Source organism: Anomaloglossus baeobatrachus, chromosome 5 (assembly GCF_048569485.1).
Source record: "Anomaloglossus baeobatrachus isolate aAnoBae1 chromosome 5, aAnoBae1.hap1, whole genome shotgun sequence".
Classification (NCBI taxonomy): Eukaryota; Metazoa; Chordata; class Amphibia; order Anura; family Aromobatidae; genus Anomaloglossus; species Anomaloglossus baeobatrachus.
In genome coordinates, this window is record NC_134357.1 from 559,792,829 (window position 1) to 559,799,412 (window position 6,584).

Below are 6,584 nucleotides of genomic sequence, written 5' to 3' on the forward strand. Positions count from 1 at the left end.
CCCTATCAGTATTTTATTATTCATTCTCCCCCCCCTTATCTCCACCCATAGGGACTCTACATTCTCAGTACCCTCACATATGTTGTCACGCAGGATGGGTTTTAAAGATGATTTTACATATAGACACACACCTCCCCCTCGCTTATTTGTACGGTCATTCCTGAATAGGCTATAACCCTGTAAATTAACAGCCCAGTCATAGCTCTCATCCAGCCATGTCTCTGATATCCCCACTATATCATAATTTTCTTCCAACAATATTAATTCTAATTCCTCCACCTTATTTGTGAGGCTTCGGGCATTAGTGTACATGCACGTTACGTATGATTCTGTACCTGTATTCCTGCTTACTGTATTAACTGTCCTAACCCTTCCCCCCGTACCACCCCCAATTTCATTACTTGTGCCCTGGTCACTATCTGCACTACATTCCCCTTCTATAAAGTGAATACCCTCGCCCCCCATTCCTAGTTTAAACACTCCTCCAACCGTCTAGCCATTTTCTGCCCCAGCAGAGCTGCACCTTCCCCATTAAGATGCAGCCCATCCCTAGCATAGAATCTGTAGCCAACTGAAAAGTCGGCCCAATTCTCCAGGAACCCAAAACCCTCTTTCCTACACCAATTCCTGAGCCACCTGTTAACCTCCCTGATCTCCCTTTGCCTCTCTAGTGTGGCTCGTGGCACAGGTAGTATTTCCGAAAATACCACCTTTGAGGTCCATGCTTTAAGCTTACAACCTAATTCCCTGAAATCATCTTTAAGGACCTTCCACCTACCTCTAACTTTGTCATTTGTGCCAATGTGTACAATGACCGCTGGGTCCTCCCCAGCCCCTCCCAGTAATCTGTCCACCCGATCAGCGATGTGCCTAACTCGAGCGCCAGGAAGACAACACACTGTTCGGCGATCCCTGTCTTTGTGACAGATTGCCCTATCTGTCCCCCTAATAATTGAGTCCCCCACTACCAGTACCTGTCTTGCCTGCCCTGCACTCCTATTTCCCCCCTTACTGGAGCAGACACTCCTCTGGCGTTCAGAGGTCATGCCTTGCTGCAGCAATGCTACCCCTGTAATGACATCCCCCTCATCTGCCAAGTTTGCAAACCTATTGGGGTGTGTCAGTTCAGGACTAGCCTTCCTAGCACTTTTCCCTTTACCCCCCTTTCTAACTGTCACCCAGCTACCTACCTCACCGTCCTGCCGCTCCCTACTACGATCCTCCCCCACATCTGACCCAGCAAGCTGCTGCTCAGTGAGCAGCACACTCCTTTCCATATTGCTAATGCATCTCAGAGTTGCCAGCTGCTCATTTAGATCCAGTATCTGGGCTTCCAAATGTGCAACTTGCTCACATCTCGAACAACAGTATGCACCCTCGAACGGCTTTTCAAGGACTGCATACATGAGACAAGATGTACACTGGATTGCATTAGCAATAGTGGAGCACATTTTCTAATGGGGATAGCACTAAACAAATGTTAAGTAATTAAACAACTAAATACAAACAATTCTACTCACACTTACTTTTGCTCACTCACGCTCACAATGAAGAAGTCAGGCTAAAATTCATGTCTTCCTTCCGGCTGTAACGGCCAAAACCCGGTTCTCCTTGAGCTCGCGGTGACTCTTCACTTATCCCAGAAGGCACTGGGAATATGCAAATTATCCTCGCAAGACTCCTTCCCTGGCTTTCAGAAGTCTTCCTTCCGGCTGTAACGGCCAAAACCCGGTTCTCCTTGAGCTCGCGGTGACTCTTCACTTATCCCAGAAGGCACTGGGAATATGCAAATTATCCTCGCAAGACTCCTTCCCTGGCTTTCAGAAGTCTTCCTTCCGGCTGTAACGGCCAAAACCCGGTTCTCCTTGAGCTCGCGGTGACTCTTCACTTATCCCAGAAGGCACTGGGAATATGCAAATTATCCTCGCAAGACTCCTTCCCTGGCTTTCAGAAGTCTTCCTTCCGGCTGTAACGGCCAAAACCCGGTTCTCCTTGAGCTCGCGGTGACTCTTCACTTATCCCAGAAGGCACTGGGAATATGCAAATTATCCTCGCAAGACTCCTTCCCTGGCTTTCAGAAGTCTTCCTTCCGGCTGTAACGGCCAAAACCCGGTTCTCCTTGAGCTCGCGGTGACTCTTCACTTATCCCAGAAGGCACTGGGAATATGCAAATTATCCTCGCAAGACTCCTTCCCTGGCTTTCAGAAGTCTTCCTTCCGGCTGTAACGGCCAAAACCCGGTTCTCCTTGAGCTCGCGGTGACTCTTCACTTATCCCAGAAGGCACTGGGAATATGCAAATTATCCTCGCAAGACTCCTTCCCTGGCTTTCAGAAGTCTTCCTTCCGGCTGTAACGGCCAAAACCCGGTTCTCCTTGAGCTCGCGGTGACTCTTCACTTATCCCAGAAGGCACTGGGAATATGCAAATTATCCTCGCAAGACTCCTTCCCTGGCTTTCAGAAGTCTTCCTTCCGGCTGTAACGGCCAAAACCCGGTTCTCCTTGAGCTCGCGGTGACTCTTCACTTATCCCAGAAGGCACTGGGAATATGCAAATTATCCTCGCAAGACTCCTTCCCTGGCTTTCAGAAGTCTTCCTTCCGGCCGTAACGGCCAAAACCCGGTTCTCCTTGAGCTCGCGGTGAGTCTTCACTTATCCCAGAAGGCACTGGGAATATGCAAATTATCCTCGCAAGACTCCTTCCCTGGCTTTCAGAAGTCTTCCTTCCGGCTGTAACGGCCAAAACCCGGTTCTCCTTGAGCTCGCGGTGACTCTTCACTTATCCCAGAAGGCACTGGGAATATGCAAATTATCCTCGCAAGACTCCTTCCCTGGCTTTCAGAAGTCTTCCTTCCGGCTGCAACGGCCAAAACCCGGTTCTCCTTGAGCTCGCGGTGACTCTTCACTTATCCCAGAAGGCACTGGGAATATGCAAATTATCCTCGCAAGACTCCTTCCCTGGCTTTTAGAAGTCTTCCTTCCGGCTGTAACGGCCAAAACCCGGTTCTCCTTGAGCTCGCGGTGACTCTTCACTTATCCCAGAAGGCACTGGGAATATGCAAATTATCCTCGCAAGACTCCTTCCCTGGCTTTCAGAAGTCTTCCTTCCGGCTGTAACGGCCAAAACCCGGTTCTCCTTGAGCTCGCGGTGACTCTTCACTTATCCCAGAAGGCACTGGGAATATGCAAATTATCCTCGCAAGACTCCTTCCCTGGCTTTCAGAAGTCTTCCTTCCGGCTGTAACGGCCAAAACCCGGTTCTCCTTGAGCTCGCGGTGACTCTTCACTTATCCCAGAAGGCACTGGGAATATGCAAATTATCCTCGCAAGACTCCTTCTCTGGCTTTCAGAAGTCTTCCTTCCGGCTGTAACGGCCAAAACCCGGTTCTCCTTGAGCTCGCGGTGACTCTTCACTTATCCCAGAAGGCACTGGGAATATGCAAATTATCCTCGCAAGACTCCTTCCCTGGCTTTCAGAAGTCTTCCTTCCGGCTGTAACGGCCAAAACCCGGTTCTCCTTGAGCTCGCGGTGACTCTTCACTTATCCCAGAAGGCACTGGGAATATGCAAATTATCCTCGCAAGACTCCTTCCCTGGCTTTCAGAAGTCTTCCTTCCGGCTGTAACGGCCAAAACCCGGTTCTCCTTGAGTTCGCGGTGACTCTTCACTTATCCCAGAAGGCACTGGGAATATGCAAATTATCCTCGCAAGACTCCTTCCCTGGCTTTCAGAAGTCTTCCTTCCGGCTGTAACGGCCAAAACCCGGTTCTCCTTGAGCTCGCGGTGACTCTTCACTTATCCCAGAAGGCACTGGGAATATGCAAATTATCCTCGCAAGACTCCTTCCCTGGCTTTCAGAAGTCTTCCTTCCGGCTGTAACGGCCAAAACCCGGTTCTCCTTGAGCTCGCGGTGACTCTTCACTTATCCCAGAAGGCACTGGGAATATGCAAATTATCCTCGCAAGACTCCTTCCCTGGCTTTCAGAAGTCTTCCTTCCGGCTGTAACGGCCAAAACCCGGTTCTCCTTGAGCTCGCGGTGACTCTTTACTTATCCCAGAAGGCACTGGGAATATGCAAATTATCCTCGCAAGACTCCTTCCCTGGCTTTCAGAAGTCTTCCTTCCGGCTGTAACGGCCAAAACCCGGTTCTCCTTGAGCTCGCGGTGACTCTTCACTTATCCCAGAAGGCACTGGGAATATGCAAATTATCCTCGCAAGACTCCTTCCCTGGCTTTCAGAAGTCTTCCTTCTGGCTGTAACGGCCAAAACCCGGTTCTCCTTGAGCTCGCGGTGACTCTTCACTTATCCCAGAAGGCACTGGGAATATGCAAATTATCCTCGCAAGACTCCTTCCCTGGCTTTCAGAAGTCTTCCTTCCGGCTGTAACGGCCAAAACCCGGTTCTCCTTGAGCTCGCGGTGACTCTTTACTTATCCCAGAAGGCACTGGGAATATGCAAATTATCCTCGCAAGACTCCTTCCCTGGCTTTCAGAAGTCTTCCTTCCGGCTGTAACGGCCAAAACCCGGTTCTCCTTGAGCTCGCGGTGACTCTTCACTTATCCCAGAAGGCACTGGGAATATGCAAATTATCCTCGCAAGACTCCTTCCCTGGCTTTCAGAAGTCTTCCTTCCGGCTGTAACGGCCAAAACCCGGTTCTCCTTGAGCTCGCGGTGACTCTTCACTTATCCCAGAAGGCACTGGGAATATGCAAATTATCCTCGCAAGACTCCTTCCCTGGCTTTCAGAAGTCTTCCTTCCGGCTGTAACGGCCAAAACCCGGTTCTCCTTGAGCTCGCGGTGACTCTTCACTTATCCCAGAAGGCACTGGGAATATGCAAATTATCCTCGCAAGACTCCTTCCCTGGCTTTCAGAAGTCTTCCTTCCGGCTGTAACGGCCAAAACCCGGTTCTCCTTGAGCTCGCGGTGACTCTTCACTTATCCCAGAAGGCACTGGGAATATGCAAATTATCCTCGCAAGACTCCTTCCCTGGCTTTCAGAAGTCTTCCTTCCGGCTGTAACGGCCAAAACCCGGTTCTCCTTGAGCTCGCGGTGACTCTTCACTTATCCCAGAAGGCACTGGGAATATGCAAATTATCCTCGCAAGACTCCTTCCCTGGCTTTGAATTCATCTAAGGGTGCAGTGATCATATTGACACCACAACTTTGTGACATTGGGCAATGAGGAAAAAATAATTATACATTTATTACAAAACCTTTTTAGCCCAAGATTTTACATTTTCACTCCAGGAAATGCGTTACAAATGGTACCATTTTCACAATTTCTGCTGAAATTGGCAATACCCCGCATGTGGCTGTACAGTACTGCTTAGCCACACAGGAGGGAATGAGCGCTATTTGATTCTTGGAGCACAGATTTTCCTGAAAGAGTTTGCAGGCTACATATACAGAGTCCCTAAGTGCCAGAAGAGCTGAATCATTCTTCAAGTGATGCCATTTTGGAAATTGCGCCCCTCTAGGAATTTATCTGTAATTGTAGTGACAATTTTGACTCCATGGGTGATTTCCAGAAACAAGCAGCAATGGATGTTGCTCTGATTGAACATTTCAAATTTGGCATTGTGTTGCTCGTACATTGTAGTGCCCAGTACATTGTAATATCCATACATTGTGCCCAGCACCTGATTCTAGAGATAAGCGTCCTTTAAATTCAGTGGGCTCTCTTCACTACAGTAATTCTAAATACGTGGTTATTAAATGTGGTTTAGATACACTGTAGGGCTCAGAAGGGAGGGGACATTAGGATTTGGGAGTGCAGAATTTGCTGGATTTCTTTTGGGGGTGAGAGGAAGATGATCTATGGGATTTTTTCAAAGCTTTTGTGTTACCAGTAACTGTTACGTCACCCCCGAGTCCGCTCTGGCGACTTCTACTCCGATCGCCATGCTACGCCGTGTTCCTGCCGTGGATGGTGCTGGTGATGGAGTCGATGCCAGCGGCGCCGGTGAGTGCAGGCTTTGTTCATCCACTGGGCTAGGTTTCCTTGGGACCTGCAATAGCACTGGCTGACTATAGGTGGCGTGTGTCTTCCAGCTGAAGTTACCATCATTCAGCCACAGCCAATGGGAAGACACCACACCCTTTTTAATTCCCCTCTTGTCTGCTGACCACTGACAGAGATAGTTCTGATATTCTGGTTCCTGTTCCGCCCTGTTCTGTTCTGTGATTCTGGTGTTCTGACTTCTGCTTGTTTTCTGACTACCTCTCCTGCCTGCTGTTTATGTACCTCGCTTTTTAAGAGAAGCTATAGTAGGAGAGAAAAGGCGCAATAGGGTCTTACCCGATTTACAGGGCAGAGGGAAAGGGTTAAAACACACTCACCTGGCTGGGTTGTGCCAGTCACAACCCCTTAGAGAACGTGGATGAGTGCTTTAGTGGTTCAGCAGCGGCCCCGTGTCTGAGCAAAGGATATCAAAGTGTAGACTGGAGGAAAAACGGGTTTAAAAACCGCGCTAGGAAACCACGAGCAAGGATGTAAATGAATATTTTTCTTTTATTTAGATAATTCCAACGCGTTTCGGAGACCCATCTGTCTCCTTCCTCAGGGAAAAAGATTCTTTTTCC